This window comes from Glandiceps talaboti, chromosome 19, assembly GCF_964340395.1.
Source record: "Glandiceps talaboti chromosome 19, keGlaTala1.1, whole genome shotgun sequence".
NCBI classification, from domain to species: Eukaryota; Metazoa; Hemichordata; class Enteropneusta; family Spengelidae; genus Glandiceps; species Glandiceps talaboti.
Genome location: NC_135567.1, coordinates 6,792,399 through 6,817,688, shown reverse-complemented (window position 1 = coordinate 6,817,688; position 25,290 = coordinate 6,792,399). Strand labels below are relative to the sequence as shown.

Genomic DNA, 25,290 nt, shown 5'->3' with positions numbered 1-25,290 from the left:
CAGAGTTGAACATATCCAGGACCAGAATTACTGTAAAGTAGTCATTTCCTCTGCTATGTGCAAAAATCTGTTTCAACAACGATGTCAAAATGCATTTTGAGCAAAAGCCCTCCGATTCTAATGATTGCATGCACTATCACAACACAAGGAATAAATGTCATGTTTATCAGCACTTTCCATCACTTTCCATCAGTTTTTAGCACAACTGAACTGAGGTTCAGTAGTGCTATAGGGATCGCCCGGCGTCTGGCTGTCTGTGTGTGTGTGTGTGTGTGTGTGTGTGTGTATGTGTGTGTGTAAACAACTTAAACTCAAAAACTGCTGAACCGATTGCCATGATATTTGGTGGGTCCATTACCTTGGGTGTCTTGTTGGGAAATTATTCAAATCAAAATGATTGCATCACAGATGTGTGATTTGGGTCAAAAAATGTGATTTTTGGTCAAAAAACTTAAACTCAGAAACTACTGGGCAGATTGGTGCGAATTTTGGTGGGAACATTCTTAAGGGGATGTAAAGTAAGATTTGTCCATGACGGGATGATTCCATCAGTGATATGCAAATTAGGACTAAAAATGTGTCTTTTTGGTTAAAAATCTATAATTCCAAAACCACTGAGCAGATTGTGCTGAAATTTAATGGAAATGCATTTAGGGATGTATGGACGAAGATATGTTACGCATACCATGATTCCATGAGTGATATGGAATTAAGGTGTAAAAATGTGAATTTTGGTCAAAAACTTATATCTCAAAAAGTACTAAGTGAATGAGTTTGAAACTTGGTGAGATGTTTCTAGAAGTGTTATTCTATATCATTGCTTTTCCTCAAAAATCTTCAACTCTGAAAATACCCAGTAGATTGAGCTTAACTTTGTTGAGAATGTGTAGATTTGTCCTCATTAATAGCTGACACAGTGAGAACAGTACATTGTTAATTAACTATAATGTTTACTTTACTATTTCCTCTGGTGGTAAAGCCTGTAGCATGGCCAGTTTGGTTTATGACTTGATTATGTAATATGTTGTAAGACAGCTGTTTCATCACCTACCCATATAAACTGAATGTAGCTTGTGTTTAAAATATTACAATAAGACAACCAAGAAAGTTAAACATGTTACATTGGTATGACTTGGTTCCAAATTGATTTTAAAAAATAAAGAAGTACAAAACCTTGTAGACACATCCCTTTAAAGTTTGATTAGGATGTTGCTATACTTGTCTTGTACACTTCCAACATAGGATGGCTGGATTATGATGATGGAAATTAGGTATGAAAATTTTGTTTTGGTTACAACTTTAAATCTTCAAAAAATTATATATCTATCATCGCCCTGAACATGAAGTTGTGCGGCAACGCAATATTTGCGCTATTTTTACTAATGTGGTATACTGATATTCTATATGGTATTTTATGCTTCAAATTTCCCTTTCCACTTATACTGAAAATATTTTGTTTAATATGACCACCCTTCCCTTGTTCCTAAGTGATATCAAACTATTTTGTGTAAAATTCCTCTCCTATTGACATGACTATAACTTTACAACATAAACTCTAAGGTATGCTAGGTACTTTCTAGAAATGGTGAGAACACCAGCTGCGAAATGTGTAACAAATGATAGTATTTGACTTTTTTTTTAACTTTTAAACTTTGCCTAAATATATTAAGTATAAGTAAGTAGATACATTATTATCAATATTGATAGTGGGAATAATGTGTTATTTGAAAACAGTGATAATCACAGTGTATGTATGTATGTATGTCTGTCTGTCTGTCTGTCTGTCTGTCTGTCTGTCTGTCTGTCTGTCTGTCTGTCTGTCTGTCTGTCTGTATGTCTGTCTGTCTGTCTGTCTGTCTGTCTGTCTGTCTGTCTGTCTGTCTGTCTGTCTGTCTGTATGTATGTATGTATGTATGTATGTATGTATATGCTATGTAAAATGTACTTCAACATTTTGGGCTGTGGCGGGGGGGGTACTTAAAAAAATTGTGGGTTTGACAGAAAATCTCCCCCCCCCCCCCACCACACCAACTTTTTGTAGAAACATCCTAAGGGAACCTCCAGTAACATTCACAGGGCACTCAGGCTTAGTTGTTATATTTGCAAAAACAAACAAACAAAACAAACAAACTATAAATAAATAAATACTGACAAGCATGGTCAACAAGAGAGTGCACAATTACAAATCATTATCAACTACAAGAATTAATTACTACTACTATAAGTTTTCCTGTATTCAAAATGGTCACAATTGTACATACCCCCCTTCCCCCCAAGGTATGTCAATGATTCCTACCAAATGCGAGTAGTATATTTTCAAGTTGTGAAACTGGAGCTAATATGACTTCTGATCAGTAAAAATACATCTTTCTAGAACAAACATGCTTAGAACGCATATATTTACCAGGTGCAATTGACATCATAGTCAATGGGAAGGCATCAATTCTGATGATTACTAAGCCTTACCATCTTGCATTGAACAATCTTGTTAGATGTCCATAACTCCCTTCACTCAATTTGAATGAACCAATCACGTAACCCGATTACTGCATTACTTGCAGTTAAGTAGCTCAATCCATCTTAGTGTGTTATGTTTAGTACATGTAACTGTGTGTACTTGGTTTCCTATGTTTTGATTAGTGATGGTATTCCCAACCTAGTATGTCAAACAGCCACAGCCATAGTGATCAAATCGGGTTATATGATCGGTCAACTCAAATTGAATGGCTGGGAGTTTTGAACTTCTAATTAATCTGTCCTTGAGGTTGCTTGGAACCATTGTATACCTAACTTTAACACTGAACTACAAGTTTACTCAAGGTGAAATGCCTGTCTGTCTGTCTGTCTGTCTGTCTGTCTGTCTGTCTTGTAGATGATGTAAGTGATTTGATATTGAGCTTTACCTCTCAAACTAGAGGGGATGAAATTTGGTTATGATTCTGAAAGTGTTACTGTTAGTCTGAAAATTGTTAGTATATGCCATACTTGCGTAATTGGCCCAGGCAACCATGGCCACACCCATGCCACTGTCAAATGATTGAATAACAAGACCACACCCATAGCAACAGGTCAACAATGACATAATGCTAAAATAACACTGGTGATGGGAAATGAAAGAGAATTGCTAAATTGTATGTAGATATGCCTAGCAACAAGACCACGCCCATAGCAACAGGTCAACAATGACATAATGCTAAAATAACACTGGTGATGGGAAATGCAAGAGAATTGCTAAATTGTATGTAGATATGCCTAGCAACAAGACCACACCCATAGCAACAGGTCAACAATGACATAATGCTAAAATAACACTGGTGATGAGAAATGAAAGAGAATTGCTAAATTGTATGTAGATATGCCTAGCAACAAGACCACGCCCATAGCAACAGGTCAACAATGACATAATGCTAAAATAACACTGGTGATGGGAAATGAAAGAGAATTGTTAAATTGTATGTAGATATGCCTAGCAACAAGACCACACCCATAGCAACAGCAAAATTATATCATGCCATGCAAAGATAACAGGGATTAATAAACAAGTGAATGTATGTTCAAAAATATATGCAAATTTCCCTAGCAACAAGACCACGTGCATAGCAACAGCCAAATTGTTATGTATATTGTAATGATAACAGGGATTAATAGACAAATGAATAAATATTCTAAAAATGTATGCAAATATACCTAGCAACAGCTTTTGTGAACAATGGTTTCACAGATTGATATTTTAGAGAGCAACATCAAATTAGGGTGCATAATATTTTAGGGGGGTGGGAGATATAACTCAACTTGGTCTCTCATGTAATTTCTGCCATCCTGCCAAATATTTCACACTCTGTCAGTATGGTCGTGATATCATCCCAAAACATGGCCAAGGGATGATATTCTGACCTACCTCTGAATAAAGAAGTATACAAAACAGCATTTTGTAAAATTTTATTTTGTTGTATAAAACAGTTTACAGTATGAAACAATTATTAAAAAATCATTAATTATGCAAATGAGTGATTAAAACTAAAGGTTATATCAAGTTTTCAGAACATGTGTGATTAGTTATGTTTGGAGTATGTACTAAACTTTATTGAATTGAAGTGTGCATTAATAGGATATATCCTAAGGAATTATACACAAGCATTATCTTTGGTGTCATATCACTTTCACCGAATGGAGCCATATTTGTAGTTAAAATCGTAACTCAAAAACTGTAATACATAGAAACCCCATTCAAATAAGATTAGACATTCAAATTAGACATTGACCTTTGACCTAGATCTGGATCTTCAGGTTCAGGTACTGACATTTAGCAATACCCTGCATTGTCACAGACATTTTGTACTATTCATTTGTTGCCACCGATTTCTTTTAAATCATGTCTCCATTTAGTCACATTTGAAGGGGGGGGGGGTTATCTCCTATGGAGACTTGTTTAGTACATGCATTGATGGTTTAATTGATGCAGTTTATAATCGTAATGGTTCATTACTAATTTTTTTTTGGCATTGATGGTTTAATTGATGTAGTTTATAATCGTAATGGTTCATTACTAATTTTTGTCAAATTTCATAAGGTTTCATAATTAAAGTTTAGTTATAATTGTATGCCATACAAGCTAGCTATAACTCAGATACTTGCATTCCGACAATGTATGTACATTTTAGGAACAAAAAACCTATGATTTAGCCATTATTTGAGGCACTCAGTTTAAATCTGGTTCAAACCTTTTCTAAAAGAATGTCCACTGTAGCAACACACGATTTTCATAACTCGTGGAATGAAGAATTTTTTTTTGTAACCAAATGCTAATTACAATGGGTTATACAGGTACAATATGTTTTGTAGGGATGATTTTTGAATAGGTTTATTGGTGATATTAACTGCGAATGATGAACTACTATGGTTATTCTTAATTGCAACATAGTTCAACTATTTCTAGAAGATACTCAACTGTAATACAACATTTGAGGATCACCTTCAACACGTCCATCATGTACAAGGAATGGTGTGTTCACTCCCTTAGGTACCAAATCAGTACATCAATTTTATAGTAGGAAGAAAGAAAACAATCCTTGCCATAGTGTAATATAAGTGCTCTAGAGCATACAGAAGTTATTTTCATGAGTGACTTGGTATATTCTGCTGTATTTTCAGGATCACTCGTGTAAATACGGCGACAGAATAAACCGAATCACTCGTGAAAATAAATTGTGTATGCTCTACCATCCATTGTGAAGCCGTGGGGGTCTGTCATATTATGTTATAGTATAGCATACAATAGGTAACAGGGTATGGGCTTTGCATGTGGATTACTGGCCATTAGACAAGTTACAGTCAGTGGTACATATAAGTAACCAAAATGAACCCCCCCCCCAAAAAAAAAAAATAAATAAATAAATAAATAAAATAAAATAAAATAAAAATAAAAATAGAAGTTGCAAACCATGCCCCTTTAATGGTGCCAATCCAGAAAAGGGGACACCATTCCTGGAGAAATAAATGCATTTTTTTTAACTTTGGATGGACTTGAATCTTGTTAGTTTGTCCATTGAATGCTAAAAATGAATCATGAGTCATCATGGTCATCTACAACTCAAAAGCTTACACACAAATATACAATTATTTCACCAAGTGGTATGGTGTTTCCCTTCAACTCATTTTTCCATCTCTTCAGGGTCCCAAATCTCAAAGTAGAAAAAAAGACATGAGTATCTTTCAATAATTTTTACTAATCATTAGGGGTGGACCATTTGATATCCTGGGGGGGGGGGGGCTTGGAAGATTTCGGGGGAAAAAAAGATGCCAAGTGGATTTGCTTGAAAAAAAAATCCGGATATGAGTGGGTGATGGAAAAAAAAAGATGGACCACTGCTGCTAGAAAAAAAAATATCTTGGCAGGGAAATGATGCACAGGTTCGAGTATACTGTTCAACCTGCTCGTACCTCTCCAACCAGGACACTTGTCAAATCATGACAAACAGTTTCAAACACATGTCAGGGACCAGTCAGTTTCGTTAGCCTGTGGTACATATATATATTTGTTCTTGTCTTTGTTTCTTTCATAAATGGTTTAAATATTACTTCATGTAAGGGTTCAAACATAACTATACATAAAATTATACATATAAAAAACATGTATTACCTAGCTACCACACTAGTTACAGAACATGCCATGTAAGTCTTTGGCTGTTTCACAATCAGTGCTTCACTTATCTTGCACTTTGGGGCAAAAGTGAACTTGAAGGTTTTGTAATCTTCATACTATTGGATAGTTTATAAAAGAACTTAATCTAAAGTGTTCTCGTCTCTTCAGTATGAATTTGTCAGAAGGGATGATATACTTCCAATTTCAGACACTACACATCGACACCACAACTCAAATTCAAGTTTCTATTGTACACTAGGTATGACCTCCTAAAGTGCTCTCACACATCAGTAACGTTACTATGCATGCAATATCAATGCCCCTATACCAATGTTACAGGCCCACTTTTATAACATGGAACACTTATTTAAAAAGGTTACATTTACTTAGCTTTTCGATGCTTGGCAATATATATCTCAGAGGCTATGAATAACCTAAAAATTACCTAGATAGAAACAAAAAACTACAGATTTGGCAGGGGGGGGGGGCTTGGACTCCATCACCCCAGAGGCCACTCATTCGTTAAACCAACAATAAGATTCACCAAAATTGGTAAAAAACTTGAAAAGCTTCTAGGGGAGACCCCCTAGAACCCTCCTCCGACATAAGAGGTAGACATGTTCCAGTTTCTAATCAAAGTTCTTTCTTCCACCTCTCACTGTCAAGATGCTATGAAACTTTATTTCAAAAATGTTTCAACCTTATGTAGTTGCTTTTTACATGTTGGAGCTGTCTTGTAAAGCTTGCAAATTATTGTCTGAAAGTGTCTGTGGATAGCCTAAACATTGCCTTTAGAAGTAAAAAACTTCCAGGGCTTCTAGGGGGAGACCCCCTACGACCCCCCGTAAGAGGTAGACATGTCCAAACCTCAAATCAAAGTTCTTCCCTACACCTCTTACTGTCAAGATGCTATGAAACTTTATTTCAAAAATGTTTCAACCATGTGTAGTTGCTTTTTACATGTTAGAGCTGTCTTGTAAAGCTTGCAAATTATTGTCTGAAAGTGTCTGTGAATAGCCTAAACATTGCCTTTAGAAGTAAAAACCTCCAGGCTTCTAGAACCTCCCCCCCCCCCATTCACACACACTCACACAAGAGGTAGACATATCCCAGTTTCAAAGCTCTTCCCTCTACAGCTTACTGTCAGATGCTATGAAACTTTATTCACAGGGGTCAGTGACTTTTTGTTGGCCCAATGGAAAAAACACTGACCCCCCCCCCCCCCGAGCTGGAGAAACTGACCGGTCTATCTGAATGTCTGAGCTCACCAGTCAAGTTTCCAATTTGTATTTTCAGTGTGGCATCATACCATGGCATAAAAACTGTCAATTATGTTTCTTTAATTGAAAATCAAACATGTATGAAATATGTAGTTTTCTAAATATAATCTGTGTGTGATACCCCGGTAGAACAGCATCTTTTTACTCTCTGTATTACCTTGTGCGAAAACCAAACAGAAAATTGTGGCAACAAATGTAGGTGTTCAACATTGACATCAACAAAAATCCGGATATCTCAAAGAAGCAAAGAAAAAAAAAGTTGCCAGCATAGGCGAAGGAGAAAAAAAATAATTCTCAGGCAAGCAGGTGGGAAAAAAAATAATGACTCTCCACAAATCTTCCAAGCCCCCCCCCCCCCAGGATATCGAATGGTCTACCCCTTACCATCACTTTCATCCCAATTTGACTCTTTCAGTCAGAATTTCTGGAACAATGTAATCGGCAAAAAATGTATTTATTGCAGGAAGTACAAATGTACTGAGTTCTCTCAGTACACTTCATCAAATTGAACTGGAATAACAATGTATCCCACTTTTGACCAGACAAGCATTTCAGGTCTAGTTACCTTTGACAGTGCTAACTGAAGAGTTATTTGCTCAAAATAGCCCCTAGACTGCCCTTTCTTTACAAAGATTTCATTGTCAACCACATGGACATAGTCAAGTTTACCTTGTTTCACAATATCCATCAAGTACTGATTACGATAAAAATAGGAACATTTCACTTCCACTAGCTTTTTGCCATGACATGAGCAGATAATAATCCTATCAAGACTAACTCTAATATATGGGTATGTATCATGAACAAGTAAACCTGGTATAATGAACAAGTAAACTTGGTATAATAAATAAGTAAACCTGGTCTGGTAAACTTTACATCCTTGCATTTTGTACTTAGATCACTGATATACTGTTTGACAGCTTTGTCTTCATTTTTTATTCCCTAGGCTAATGATGGAATACTAGTGTTCAGATTTGAATCTAATTCATATTGGATAATGTCTTTCGCTATCTTGTTTGGATCTGTTTTATGGTTTTTCAAGTAGGACATGATTCTGTATACTTTACTTCCTGTAATTGTTCCTTTTCTCTGATCAAACCATTCTGATGATGGCGCTTGTAGACTGGTAATGGATAGGCCACAATTGATTCCTCGTAACAAAATGGGACGTCAAACTCATGACAATGTTCTGGCATGTCTGTCACAATAGTGGGTTCTGGTAAATGTAAATGGTCAACATGAAAATGATTAACATCTACTTTTTTCACAACAGGTGGCATTGCTGATTGTTTGTTTGCATTTTGAACATCATATACCAGTTTAAGCACTCGCTGATAATTTTCTTCAGGCTTCAATTGTGGAGCAACTTGTGGTGCATAGTCCTTTGTATTTGATGTTCTGTTGACAGAGAATTTCTTTATCTCCACATCCCACATGGTTTTAGATGTTACATGTGCTGTTTTGGGGTAATGACCACTGGGCACAAGACATCTGTGCAGGAGGCATCATCTGGAAGAGTCTCATGTCCACTAGCAATAATCTCAGCTAGCAAAAACAGCAAAGCACCAACATGGGGACATGCTTGACCTCTTCTGCAAAAAAGATATAAAATTTAAATATTCATTAAATTCATTTTGAAATAAGTGTCTGTTTCCTTCATATCAATGGTCAAGAATGTTCAATGTGCATCTACTGAATATTTAAATATGCTTGATACCCTGGCTTTGACTTGTAAGAAAAGAAGCCATTCAAATAGCAAACCTCGAACTTGCTGTTTCTCTGAAAACCCAAAATTTGGTAGGTGATATAAAACTATATAAAGACTCTCCAGAAACTTGTATTGCCTTCAGTTTTGCTCCCCTTTAATTCTGTCACTAATGATTTACATTGACATCTGGAAATTTAATATGTTGTTCAAAAACTTAAAGTTAGTAGTCTTTTTTCGTTGGTGTGTGATTCATTTGTAGTTTTGAGAAAAATTATATTCAACTTTAGCTTCATATTCTATACATTCATATATTTAGAGGTTTTATTATGTTTCCCATCCATCCACCAAACACACACACACACACACACACACACACACATACACACACACACACAGAGAGGTATATCCTTAATGTTTTTGTCCATCCATCCAGTGTATTTACATATGCTGGAGTCAACCGTTAAAATTTATCTATCTCTGCTTTGTCTAAGCAGTGATCTTCTACCTTAGGCTTTTTACATTGCTCACTTGAATTACCAAAAGTTGCTTTTCCAATCCCATTACATAAAGAAAATTCCAAGGCATCTCTGATCTTCTACTTTAGGCTTTTTCCACTGCTCACTTGAATTACTAATAGCTGATATTCTAATTCCATTACATAAAAGCATTTCTCCAATCTCTTCCCACACCTTTAGTACTGACATTGCTTTTTTTACAACATTGAAGGAACTGTCGATATGAGAGTACTTTGACTTCTTTATATGTCCTTGACATTGATAAGACATTTATGGCAGCATTCGAATGCTTCATTGTGATTACTATTGTCTGATGCCACCTGCTAAAAACTGAACAGCTGAAAAAAAGTTACAGGTGCTGTTAACATTGAATTGAAGTAAACATAGACACTGAGGGGGGGGGGGGTAACTCAAGTTTTGGATTTTCCAAATCATATGACACCCCCATCCCCCCGGCCTTAAATAATGACGGCTCTCTTATGGACCCCGGCGGAAACAAGTCTTTGACTTTGTGGGTTATCCAAGTAATTCGACAATCTGTACCAGTTTTTATTTGTATATCTGTACTGTCGATCTTGTTGTTTTACTGAAATAAACTAAACTAAACTAAACTAGACTAAACTAAACTTAACTAAACTAAACTAAACTAAACTCTTCTCAATAATAGATCCATTCTATGATGTCTAGAAGTTAGACATTAGTATGATTTATGGTCAAGATGACACACAATTTCAGTAAACAAGTACATTGTAATATTCAGTATTAATTTATCCATTCTAATAGTAATCATTAGATATAATCATTTTGTTGAAATTTGTACATATCATAAAATCCTGAACTGACCAATTCAATTGGAAGAAGTAAAAATCATGTGTCGCAGAATAGTTTATTGACTATCATTCATCCGAAATATATTTGCGCGAAAGTTTTGAACATAAACAGAGAAGCTCCGAACATAATAAGACATGATAATTAGGTCAAAGGTCAACACAAGATAATCATTTTTGCAATTGTAATTTGGATACTTTCATCTGCATACTGTCTGCGTATTATTACACATATATGTATATGTTATTTGCCAAATACCGTTCCATATCTTGCTGCGAGAGGTAATTTTTCTGATGTAACGGAGAGCAGGAGGCGTATTATTACACATATAATAACAGTTACACATCAACAATGTAGTACTGATAATTTCTCACCAAGATGCATATTAAATATGTGTATTTGTTTTTATATTTCAATTTATGACACAGTTTGAATATATACATGTACCATCATAATTAACATGTAAGTGAAAGTATTGAGTTAACCAGATTTAAACTGAATACCTCCCATTTGGGCAAGACCATAGATTTTGGGTAAGACCATAGATTTTCGGTCTTACACACATTGTTGGAATACAAACTTCTGAACTATAGGTATTATTCATGATGTACCACTTAATTTGAAAATTTATTATATGAAACTATGAAGGGGGGGGGGGGTCAGGGAATGATAGTCCCCTTTCACAAGTCAGGTGATACAAAAATGTCAATAACTATATAGAGGTATCAGACTATTAAGTAACTTCAGTAAATTATTTAATACTGGACTGAATGAAAGGCAAACTCAGTGGGCTGAATCGAGTCAAAAACAGAATGCCAGGCTGGTTTTAAGAAAACATTTTCCATGGATCACATGTTTGCCCTATACTCAATACAGAAATATTTAGGTAGAAAGGGACTAGATTTTATTGTGTTTTTGCCGACTTGCGAAGGAATTTGACTCTCTAAATCACTCTCTGTTTTCATTCATTTTCAGTCATGAAGAGTTAAATTAGTTTACTCAGAAGATATAGTGGTCCTTAGAAAAAAAAATAAAATTATGGTTATAGATCAGAACTTAAACTTGGTGTATTTCTGAAATAACATGTCATGCAGGTGATACAAAATCATGGAATGGTTCCCTAGCAACCAAACTTTATGGAAATGTTTGTATTTTCTGGAGTTGTGTTCCCTTTAATGTGAATTGCCAGAATACACCTTAGCCATGTACAAAATGTACACCATGTGTATTCAGTGACAAGAATTGAAATGTATGTGAGTTCTCCCCAAAATATTGGTATGAATGATTTAAAGGCATATATGGCCATAATTATCCCACTTCTGTGAAATAATACGCTTGTGTAGGTATGTGTGTATCTCCATGCCGTTTCTTGGGTGGAGCTTTTTAAATTGCCATGGTGGTAATGGAATGGACAAGTTGTTTTTAGCTCCCGAATGGGAGCTGATATCATGCAACTGCCTTGCTCTATGTTTGTGTGTCTGTGCAGAAATTTTGTTCCACTGATATCTCAAAAGGTAGTGAAGCAAATGTTTTGCAATTTACTATGCTGCATTTTCAGGTTGCAACTTAGAGCTGAATAGCTTTTGGTGGGAGTGGCTTGCATGATTAATGCTAATTTGCATAAGTAATGATTTTATCCTGTACAAATATCAAATCAGATGAAAATAATTTAGAATATTCCATAAGCTTTATGCAGAAAATACAAATAATGTTTGAAATTATGTATCTATGAAAAGGGTAGACCATTGTTGACATTTATGAGTTTATCACATTCCATGAATGTACATGGAGCACTTGCAACAGCCAATGACATAGACTCTATCACAGTCCTCGGAGCTTCACATTGCTAATATTAACCCCCCCCCCCCCTCATCAAATTGACCAACCTTTTGATATCCACATTTATGCATCTGTGCAATGAGGAATAGTAGACATTAAATAGAAAGCAATCCTTGTCATAGTGTAATGTCAGCATTCTGTACCCTCCCCATCAAAATGGTCACTTGTATCATCCCCATCAATATCATGGTCTCTTCTACACTCCGTATAAAAATGGTCATGCCCGTATTATAGAAAACATAAAGTGCTACGAGAAATGCTCCATGATAAATATTGAGTTAACCCTTCATATAGTTTGTTCACACCTAATGCTAAACCATGTAATTTCCAAGAGGTTTTGCCAGGAATGTTTATATAAACCAGAAGTAATTGGCTGTGAAACTTGTACATGCAGTGAATTGTTCAATGCTGTAGTATGATCAAATCATTTAGTGTATTTGACAAGTACAGTCAATCACCCTTCAGGAAGTTAAAGGAATCTTTGTCAAAGTTAAATTCAATCTGAGATGTCTAAGATGCATGTGTAGGTGGGTCATAGTTTGGTCACAGTACACTGACTTAATAACATTTCTTAACTAATTGTTTAGACCTGTTTTCCCCATGTTGCACTTTGTGAGAAAATCTCTCCATGTACATGTGCATTTTGGCATTTGAGTCTGATGGGAAATACACACATGGGAGACCTGCATGTGACTTGCTGTCAACCATTACTGGATGTACTGATGCACAAACGTCAGATTACCCGGTATGTGAGAGTCACCATTTTTAGCACAACTGAATTAGGTTCAGTAGGGCTATAAGCATGGTGAAATGTGTGTGAGTGTGTGTGTGTGTGTGTGTCCGTCTGACCGATCGCCTTAGTATTTGGTGGGGACATTACTTATGAATACACATGGTGTACATTTTAACTTTATGGAAACGGTTGTATTTTCTGGAGTTGTGTTCCCCTTTAATGATAAATTGGCAGTACACCCCTTAGCCATTGCATAAAATTTTTCCAGGTTAAAGTTCTGATTAATGTACATAACTTTATAAGTCTTGTTAGAAGGACCACTATGTCTTCTGAGTAAACTAATTTAACTATTCATGAGTGAAAATAAATGATAGTCTTTTCATTATACTTTATTAGGGAGGAGTCATTATGACCTGGGGAGGTCTGAGGAATCGGAAGAGTCTCTGAAAAAATACTAAACTAGACGGAGGGGGGGGGGGTTTCTCCAAAACAAATGAGGAATAAGCTGCATTAAATTGTTACCCTCTTACTTTTGAAATAAGCCACATCCATCATGTATGCCTCCTGTTATGATGAAATTCAATATCAATATCTGATAGAAAGAAATGTACCTCAGGTAGTAATTTTGGTAGGAATTTTGTTGTGACTGACAGTGAGATGTGAATAGGATTTTTTTCAAACCAGAATACTCTGTTTCAGGATAACTAGACTCCATTGTATATAGTTTTAAAAAGCAAAACTAATGGAAATAAAAATTATGGAGTCAACCCCAATTATGATGCAAGTTAAATTAGGAAGCCTTCAGTAATTACAGTGGGGTCAAGGGAATACACCTCTACGGAAAGGTACCCAGATTTTGATCAGAACGAGGCTAAAGGGGGTAAAGTTCAGAGATGTGCCACCATTTGAACACAATTTTTTTTGTTTACATTAGCAACCAGTGTATCTTTTACAAACTTATCGATAGTGAATTATATACAAGCATGGGAAAGTAGTATTGTGCTGCTGCTTGTTATACAAATCAAGCAGACAAGTGTCCAGATGTGTTATGGCATCAGTTTTCCTTTATTTACAATTTTCTGAACTTCCTATCTGGCCTAGTAGAGACTTAGTTGATAAGAACATGCCTATAGTATTTAAGGATAAGTATCCAAGTACAAGGTGTATTTTTGCTTGTACTGAATTAAAATGTGAAGTGTCAAAGGACTACTCAATCCCGTCTGAACTTTGGTCAGAGTACAAGTCACATGACACATTCAAAGGCTTAGTGGGAATAGACTCATCAGTTTCAGTATCATTTATTAGTAATTTATTTGGAGAGTCAACAACTGACAGGGTTATCACAGAGAAATATGGAATTCTTGATTTACTGGAACCAAATGACAGTTTGATGGCTGACAAAGGTTTTGAATTGAGGGACATGTTAATTGACAGGGGTGTTACACTAAATATTCCCCCCAAATGTCAACCAGGACAAAAGCAAATGAAATCCAGTGATGTTTTTGAAACCCAGAAAATAGCCAGTGTCTGAACACATATTGAGCGGGCTATTGGAAGGATAAAGGGGTGGCACATTTTTGATCAGGTGATCCCTTGGACATTGTATGGATCCATAGAAAATATTTGGTTAGTGTGCTGTAGTCTAGTGAAGTTCCAAAAACCCATTTTGTCATGTTGAGATATATAGGTCACATTGTAAATAGGGATATGGTGGGGATGATAGTAATATGGTATATTTCTTTATTAAAAGTGCATTTTTTTGAATAAATATAAAGTTCAACACTACAAAAGGTTATCTCTTGAAAATAAACTTTATTTATTTCTGATGTACTGATTGAACACATCATATAGATATACAAATTATGAATAAAAATGTTCCAAATCATCCATTATTTTCCTTGACATTTCACAAATTATACTTGAACAGGTATAATTACAATAATTCTCCAATATTTCTCTTTATTCAACCAGAAAATACTCACGACCTACTTCTCATGTAGCGATTCATAGTGACCCCCCCCCCCCCCCCCCCCCCCCCCCCCGTTAGGTCACTCATATTTTCCTTGGCCGAATGAAGAATAACATTGGTGAATAACATCTAATGATACCATGCATAAGCCAAATTAATGTTTTTGAACCAAAAATAAAGATTATGTACCCTGATGGTTGTATGTTATGACAAACAAAGCCTATATACCTCACCATTATTTTTCCAAATGTTTTCATACATTATGCTTTAGGATGTAAACTATTATATTATTCCCAATATTTGTCTTCATTCATCCAGACAATACTTGTAACCTAATGTTTTGTTACTACTGACAAGTAGTGACTAGTCTCCTAAGGTCACTCATACTTGCCATGGCTGAGCAAAGAAAAATATTGAGGAACAATATTTAGATATTTTCGCTTAGTTTTACAAAAAAAGATCACACTTTACACGTCATATTATACATAGAATACAAATCAAGTGGTCATAGGATACTACTCTTTCTTGTGTGTATTAGAAATTGACTAAACCATGAAGTGATGTGACCAAATGGTCGATGTTGGTGAATAACACTCACTACTTTGATTTACAAAGGTTGTAACACACAAGCAGCTCAAGATTTTTAGCATTGAGCTTTCGACTCACTACTTTGTTATCACCTTAAAATCACAGATGTAAATATGAGAAAATTTGTTCTGAACACTGCTTTATCCTAGTGAAAACCTAGCAAGGGTTGATAAAATATTGCTTATTCAACAATGAAGTATACTTCATTGTTAATATTGTAACATAGTAGAGACTCACTGATAAAGCTGTATATATTTGTATCCTACTTCCCTCCCTACTATTTCAATATCTCGACTTATATTATGCATCTTTTATATACATAATATTTCTCATTTGAAGTGATCATTAAAATTGATTTTCTTTTAAAATAGTATGTATCTTTTTTATTACAATAGAAAACAAACTTTCAACTACCTATGATAGACAAAGTAAAGCTATTGTTGCACAAAGTAAAACATAGTATCAGACGAGCAACCCTACAGTAAGTGTAATAACATCAACTTTCTGCATAAACTTGTATCAACATGTTGCAACAATGGTTTTAGTCTCTGTCTATATAAGAAGCAAAAAGTTAACTCCCCTTGATTATAGTTGTAAAGTTTATAAATAAGGCGTCATTTTCAACTACAGTCAGGACAAATAATACACACACAGCACTTATTAAAGATCACCCAGGAACAAATTGACATCAAAACAAAAAGCAGCAATTGTTGAGTATACACAAAGAGGTTTGATAACTGAGATTTGTGTTATTTGTTTGGTCATATCCAGGAACTGGCACACTTTACACCATTATTATATCACATATAATCATTGGGTATCAAGAACTTTTTAAACGATATCATAATCTCAGTTACCATGACTTTGTGTATACAGAACCACCTCTATCAATCTATGCCAACATCGATTTGCTCCTAAATATGTTTTAGTATGTTAAGTTGCATTTTTGATACCAACACTGTCCAAAAGTTAGACTATTTTTACAGACTTTGCCACTTCATTTTTTGCTAAATTTAGTCTACATATCTATGTAATATAAAATGCCTTTGGTGGAAAAATGTGTCCAGCACTTCCTGACTTACAAGCAGAACTACACCATTTGTTTATCCGTGTCTTATAATTCTGTCATGTTAAGTATCTGATCATTTCAATGTAAACTGCAGTAAGTATGCCATGGCTGACATTTTATGTACCCAAAGTTCCTCACTGAATCTTACTCTTTCAACATAGAGTTCATCATGTCTGGTGTACACAACAAAGTCACACCATTTAAGACCACTGAGGGTCATTTGACCCTGTATGTGATAGAAATAATTGTGCTGGGAGTTCAACCTGACTTTGCCATTATCATTAACAAGACAGAAGTGACCAAAAGGATCATGTTCTAGTACATCATACACATTTTGATCAGGAGTGCCACCAAGATGTGGTACAGATGAATTAATGATAAATCAAACATTTGAGGTCACTACTGGTGAACCATGGTTACTCATGTACTCTCTGTACAACTCACAAACAAGTTTTTCATTTTCTTTACCAAACTGAATTGCTTCTATATCAGATAAATCCCTTGGGTGTTATAAATTATCTGGAAATGTGTCTGTTACTGTTCTTCTAACTAAAACAAACAAACAAACAAGCAAACAAACAAACAGAATGTTTAGTCAATATATTTCAGGTTCAGTAACTCCTCAGTAACTTATTCAGTATTTATTTGAGTTCATTTATCATTTTATCTAATAAAACAGCACTGTCTAATTTTGAAGATAAATTTGATTATTAATTTCAACAATGTGACTAATCCAAATGAAATGTGAGAGCCAGTGTTGAAAGGCTGGGTGTATTTGCTTGAGCTCTTGTATTCTCTGTTTTGTCAGAAGTGTAGTAAGTGAAAGTACAACAGGTAAAACACACAGCAAGTGTGCAGTAGCCTGAGTACTTTAACAATGGTACTGATGTGTCAAGGAGATATGTTCATCCAATACTGTAGATTTTGTGAAAAGTAAACTGTGATCATTTGATTTTGAGTACAAGGAATACTGCGGACATTTCCACTTACATATGCATACAGGTATGCAAGTGTATTTTTGATATTGCACAGCAGTGTTATGAACTGATGCATGTAAGACTAGTACCCGGGGGGGGGGGGGGTTACTTTCCCTATTTCACTATGCATATCCAGCCGCAAGACTTGGAGTGTGTTTTTGAACCCTTTGGTCTATAATAAGGTCTGTCTTTTTTGAGCTGAAGAGTCTAAAATGGGGTCCATCCTCATTACTTTCAATTTTGCTTTGTCAAAAGTGTGGTCCATTGTCATGTCATTTATCAAATCATAACTGCCATTAAATGCCTCTCAAAATGTTCCTGGGGGAAAAATATAAATTTAAAGTGAAAACTCATTATGCAATCCACCATTTCCTAAATATGGAACTACTACAAAATGTATTTTGGTCTAAAAATTTGATTTTGTAAAAACCTGTAATGGTTTGAAATGAGGTATTGATTTAGAATGGTGTCTTGGGTTGACAGTATTAGCCACACACCAGAACTTGCACCCCCCCCCCCCCAGGACTTGTACACTTGTAAATTACTGTAGATGTTACATACCCAGCAACACATTCTGATTTGCAAACTGCCCTAACCACACATTTAGTGTTTGATTTACTAAGCACCACCACCACACTGTGTTTTCTTCCCTTCATCATAGATACCCAGCAGAAACCCTTTATATAAACCAACTCTTTTTTGGTATCCTCAGCTAGTTTGATGCCATGAACAACCTTTGAGTGAAAGAGGGCAAATCCTTTACTAAAGTTGTTGCCAGTTTTGACGCTACTGCTGTTACCCTGTAATATAATACATAACAAAATAATCACTATTGGGGTAATAACAAACATACATTCTAATTTAAATATAATACACTATTGTCAGTAGTTTCGGTTGTCACCCTGTCAGTAACATCTATGAATAATAGACAATAAGTGTTTACTTTTAATTGTCTACAAGCTAAAGGTTCATGAATATGCGTCGAGACTTATGAATATTAACCGTAGTAAATTGTAACTACATGTACTGGTAGCTACTCGTCTTTACTCGTTACGATACTTAATTACGATGTTTTGATTTTGATGTCTTCCCTAACATAGATCATTTATATCTGGACTATCCAAATAAATACAATTTATAAACAGTTCTTTCTTAATCAAGGAAAATAGCCAATCATTATATTCACATGTACATTTAATTTGTACTATAATTATGTACATTACACAAATAAGTGACATATTGTATGTGGCCTAGTATATACTGTTGGTACTTAACAAACAAACAAACATCAGCATATTTTCCAAAATGAGGGACATGTCATAGATCTGTGAAGTTCAATTATTACCCATAATTCAAGATTAATAATATATCATGACATTGACAAGAAAAAAATAATGTCTACTTTACATAATGTGGCTGCTTACCTCGATTTTATTTGAGAATTTGCGGTACAGTTCTAAAGCATCATCTATATCTCCAGATGTCAGGAATGGCAACCTTGTCAAATCTCTGGTAAATTTGTTATCTGATGGTGACTTGGACAGAAGTTTATCTTTCAGGAAGCTTGAACGATGTTGATGACTTCAGTACTTTTAAGTTTTTTAATGGTATAATATGATTTATTCACATCTGGGTCAAACACTTTGACTTTTAGTTACTCCTTATAATTATTTACCCTTGAAGGATATGAAGAATGTACAAGATATTAAATATTTTTTTTCAAAAACATTGGTTTTAGAAGATAATTGTTTTAGATGATTTATCAAAAAATCTTTAAATAATACTGACAGTCACACAGAACACCTCAAGGACAAACAAACATGAATACATCCATCTGTTCATCAGCACTTTATTAACTATTACACATATAATACACCTTTCATCTGTTTAAAGTTTGATAGTGCTACATTTACATATATATATTTGCGTTTTCACAGACAACACTTTTTTATGGATATCAGCTGATGACAAGAAATCCATTTCTACACAGTGTAATAGTGTACAACAATTGTAGCACGTCAGAAATCATCAAGAAATGTTATTACATAATACTGTTCTTTAATATATAGCACAACATCAGTCACCGCTTGACCTGTAGGAAGTGTTGTATTTGCTTATAGTTATACACATTCCAAAATCAATGTAACATTGTACAAACAATATGCTGTTTCTGGCCACCTGGCCACACTCAAAGTAATTTCATGCAATATTAGTTTTATGCTAGAATGATGGCAAAGCTAGCTCTACCGATGCCTTGTACAGATGATCCGTCCCGATGTCGTGTGAACAGGTCGATATTTTTGCTGAGCTCTAGACTATATTGTGAGACTGACATCGTGTAACCACAAACAAGCATGAAGTAAGAAACCTCAGCAGACAATAAAATGTGACAAATCAAACTTACCGATCAACCAAGATTTTTTTGTACCAGATACTGGTAGCGTTCTGCATTTCAGCCAAAACGAAAGCTCTGGCACCCTCAATATTTTTTATCTCTCTTGCCAAGATCAGAACCCGGACAGAGTAAGCCCAACACTGTCGAGAGCAAGAGAACACAGGTACATTCACTGCCGCCATTGCTGAAGATGTCTGCTACCAACGCAACATAGTCCTGCCCCCTTTAGCCTCGTTTTGAGTAACATCCTGGTACCTTTCCGTAAAGGTGTATTAGAAGAGGGTGTCACTTTTCAGCCCCCACCAGACGTAGATTGGGCTCTGTCCGTCCATCTGTGCATGCATGTGTACGTGCGTCCAGAGTCATATCTTGGACATTCATTGATAGATTTCTTTCAAACTTAGTAAATGGATAATGAACTATTACTTACATATGCGCGTCAATTTGTTTTGGGATACGATGCAATTTAGCCGACTTAGAGCCAGTTTTGTGTCAAAACAATGATCTTTGGTCAAACAAGTTAAAATCCCAAACTACAGGGCAGCTTGGCCTGAAATTTGGTGGGAATGTTCTTAGCATTGTTATTCTGCAGATGTTCTGTAAAACATTTTTGACCTCGCAACAATGACATAGCAACAACCAAATGGAAGTTTGTTTTGGTCAAATAACAACATCATCAGGTAGGCAAATGAGTAAACATTCAAAGAATGTATGCAAATCTCCTTAGCAACCATGACCACACCCATGGCAACAGCCAAACGTTTTTCACAAAGATGACAACAGGGATTTTAGACAAGTGAACAACATTTTTAAAAAATGTATGTAAATGTATGCAAATGAACCAGCTAGCAACAACAACACGCCCATAGCAACAGCCAAATGATCATGCATATTGCAAAGATAACAAAAGTGATATATAGAGATTTGAATAAACATTCGACAAGTGTATGTAAATGTGCCTAGCAACAGGACCACACCCATAGCAACAACCAAACAATCCAGTATATTGCAAAGATAACGATATGTATTAATAGACAATTGAATTGAATAACATTCAAAAATGTTTGTAAATGTGCCTAGCAACTATACCACTTTCATGACAACAGCCAAATGATCACTGAAAAATAACAAGGGATTAATAGACAAATAGATAAACATTCAAATAATGTATGCAAATGTTCAATCAATTATACAGTTGTTCTACAATGCCATTGCCACTATATTTCATACAATCTAATACATCACACTACCATGACTTGTGGCAATTCTCTGGAAACATCTATTGTGGGGGGGGGGCTGAGTCATACAAGACAAATGCTCGTTGGAAATTGTTTCGGGGGGGGGGGGGGGGCTATATTTTAGGAAATGATATGAGGGGAGCAACACATTTCATTTTGACTAACTGTATTGTCTAGCTTAGCATCATTTTGTGATTTTGGCATCCTATTGCTCCGCATTGTATGCAAAGTCCATACGAAATAGATGGTAGGTGCACACTTGGTGACCACTCAAAAATTAATATTATTTTGATTGTTGATACTGTATTTTGCATATTCAAAGCATGAAAAAACAATGGTTCAATTGTAATGGTGGTGCATACACTTATTTTTTCAAAAACTATGATCTCAAAAACTATGAGTGTATTTATTGTCAGGGATTCATGCTACATATTCTATAAGATATATACTAGAGTTACTGTGATCAGAATATAGCACTATACATATCAAAATAAAAATATACAAATGTACATACTGTCATTTCTCATGAAATGGGATTGAACTCCATCAATGATTGACATGAAGCTATGACATGGATGATATTATACTATCTTTAAGGAACTTTGAATTCAGAAATTGAAACTGAACTTAGACAAGTGCCCATTCACTGTACTCAGAGAAAGGTACTTTGTAGACTACATTGTATATAAACAAATTGGGAAACGTCACAAATCTAGCTTGACTTGTGTAATAATAGGAACTATTTCATTAACATGTCTAATAAGCTCTTGTGAAGTAAGATTCTCTTCTCAAAGCTTAGCATTATCACATTCTTCACAAGTTAAATTTCCAAAGAAGAATCACAGTTCAATTTCCTTTATATTTTTTGCAAGTCTCACTGTCGTTGAGATTTTGTAAAATTAAGTATACAAGAAAAAGCTGCAAATAACCTAATGGCAGAAATGTTAGAGCATGAAAGAAGGTAAACAAGATTACATGTAAGACTTAGTACATATCTGTATATATTCATACTGTTGTGTTAAAATATTTCGAAGAAAATCTGCAGCGTAACACCTCTAGAAACATCTCACCAAGTTTCAGTCTCATTGACCAAGTACTTTTTGAAATAGAAATTTTTGACCAAAATTCACATTTTTACACCTAACTTGCATATCACTGATGAGATCATTATGTGCTTATGTGTGCTGCTTTTTTATTTGATCTTGTACATGAGCCTAGGTTCCTGTGAATGAAACCAAGGGTTCGTCCTGTAGATGTTGTAAATCTGTTTACATGACGGTGTTCCATTTGAGATTTTGATGAATGTCTACCCCTAGATATGGATGAGTTTTTGTCTACTGTAAAATAGAGTTGTCTAAAACATATTTGGTGATGATTTCTGACCTTGATGATGATGGAATTTGTAATACATAACATTTATCTAGATTGAATTTCATTTGCCACTTGGTTTCCCATTCAGATAGTGTGTCTAGGTCTTCCTGGAGTGTTTTAGTGTCATGTTTACTATTGATGTTTCTATAAATTATGCAGTCAATCTGCAAACAGTCGTACAGTTGAGTGTAAGTTTTCATGTAGGTCGTTGATGTATATGAGAAATAACAGTGGTCCGAGTACTGTTCCCTGTGGGATGCCTGATTCCATATCTGCCCATGTGGAATGTTCTCCATCGACTACAACCCGTTGTTTACTTTCTTTTAGGAATGAAATGAGACATTTGTTGATTTTACCATCTACACCATATTGTGCTAATTTGAGTAAGAGTTGGTTGTGTGATACAGTGTCAAATGCACAGTGTCACAGACACACACACACATACATACATACATACATACATACATACATACATACATACATACATACATACAGACAGACACTTTGCCATGCCTACAACACTACTGAACCTTATTGGTTCAGTTGTGCTAAAAAGGAAACAAAACAAAAATGGCTGTACTTTAGAAATTAGCGGAAGCTCTATTGTTAGAGACTAGAGAACAAGGTGAGATGGGTTGGTAAATTTACAGTAATGAAAACAAAAGAATACTAGTAGTTTTGCTGACAATTAAGTTGTGTGAAACCACACAAGTGTGCTACATTGAGATACCATGTACTAGCGTCAATATACCAAAACCACAATAATTACTAGTAGAAGCCTGATTGCAGTTTTTTTTCTGTCTACTCTATACATATACATTTGTAGCATTGAACGCCTAGCTTTATCCGGGCAGTCTAATTTCTGCCCCATGCAGTTTCGAGCAGTAATTTATATGATCAACAACCGGTCCGGTCAGCACTCTCTTGCTTAGTCCTGTTTGCATATGGAGTAATTTGTCCCTGGCTTAACTGGGCGAAACGCATGCACCGTCTGCAAGCAGGACTATCTCTCACTCAGAATGCAGCAAAAAACTGTACTAGTACTACACAATTGCATGTCCTACGAGTATGATAAAATACATGTAGCTTCACTACACCTACGTAGTTTCTTGAGTCGACGCTAGGCAAAATGTGGTATATGGTATAAAGTTTATTTTCAGCTATTAACCTGTAGTGTACACATGCATTGTACTGGGGATGCTTGCGCAGCAGCCGCGAAGCTGCTGCATAGTGGCTCAATGACTAGTACGCATGCGCGTCCTATATACTATGCGATGTTTTTTTTGATGGTTTTACCCAAGGATGCATTGCGGTACAATGACTATGCATGCATATTCTAAATACTTATGCACATTCTCCACGCGAAGGGCGCTATCTACGATATCATCATTAGACAGCCAGTCATGAATTAATCTACCCTGTGGGAGCTTAAGGGGTTTGCCTAGTTATGATATTTATATTATGACTTACAGAACAAATAGTGATCCTTGGCATCTGAAAAGTGTTGTTTTTTTCTTCATAAGCTTGGTGCAGAGTATATATGCTCCACTTTATTCATATTCAAGTAACTGTTCAATCATAAATTTAGTTTGTTTAATACATTAGCACAAACACCTTGTTATCTAAAGTAGGTTATTTTCTATTCATTTTGCAATATTTATTTGAACAATGTCTGACTTTTGGACAAAAAAATTATCATTATTACATCAACTTTGAATTTATGAATTGGGCACTGTAATAGCTTGTAGTGGCTCAATGACTAGTACACATGTGTGTCCTATATACTATGTGATGTTTTTTGGAAGGATGCATTGCAGCACAATGACTTCGTATGCGTGTTCTATATACTGTGCACATCTCCACACAGAGGGCGCTATCTACAATATCATCGTGAGGCAGCTGGTCACAAATGAATCTACCCTGCGTGACCTTATGGGCTTTGCCTAGTTATGATATTAACAAACTGTAACAACGTGTGGTTATGATATTGTGGCCAGCCATGGTTATGCCAGCATTGGATGTATACACTATAGCTACAAGGTTTGACATATCTGTTCTCAAAGATATGGGAAGATGTGTCGAACCTCGTAGCATTCTATCGCCTACCACAGCACTAACTTTCAACTTTCTAAAATTGCCTTAAAACTCCAAATCTCCCTTACCAATGGTACTACCATTAGATGTGCTGACCTTTATTATAATAATGCCATTTAACTTTTTAAGAACATATTTAAACCCTAAGTAAGGTATAAAGAATAGTTTCTGATACTTGATGGTGCTGTCTTGTAAAGCTTGGAGGTTACATGTATTGCTTGAAAGGGTCTGAATAGCCTAAAATTGGTTTTAAGAGTAAAAATAATCTCCAGGGCTTTTAGGATGAGACCCCTAGGACCCCCCCCCCACATGAGGTGGACACATCCCAGTCTCAAGCTATTCCGTCAAGGTGCTATAAAAACTATATTTCAAAAATATTTCAACCCTGTGTAGTTGTTTTGTACATGTTGGTGCTGTCTTGTAAAGCTTGAAAATTATTATCTGAAAGTGTCTGAATAGTCTCCAGAGTAAAAAACCTCCAGGGCTTCTAGGGGGAGACCCCCTCAGAGGCTCAGACCCCCATGAGAGATGTATACATTCGCTT

General features: G+C 35.5%; 1 protein-coding gene across 2 annotated transcripts in view; it reads left to right on the top strand.

Moving 5' to 3' along the window:
- The window catches only part of LOC144450278 (uncharacterized), a 105,679-nt gene that overhangs the window by 61,360 nt on the left and 19,029 nt on the right, over nucleotides 1-25,290 (top strand). The window lies entirely within an intron of this gene.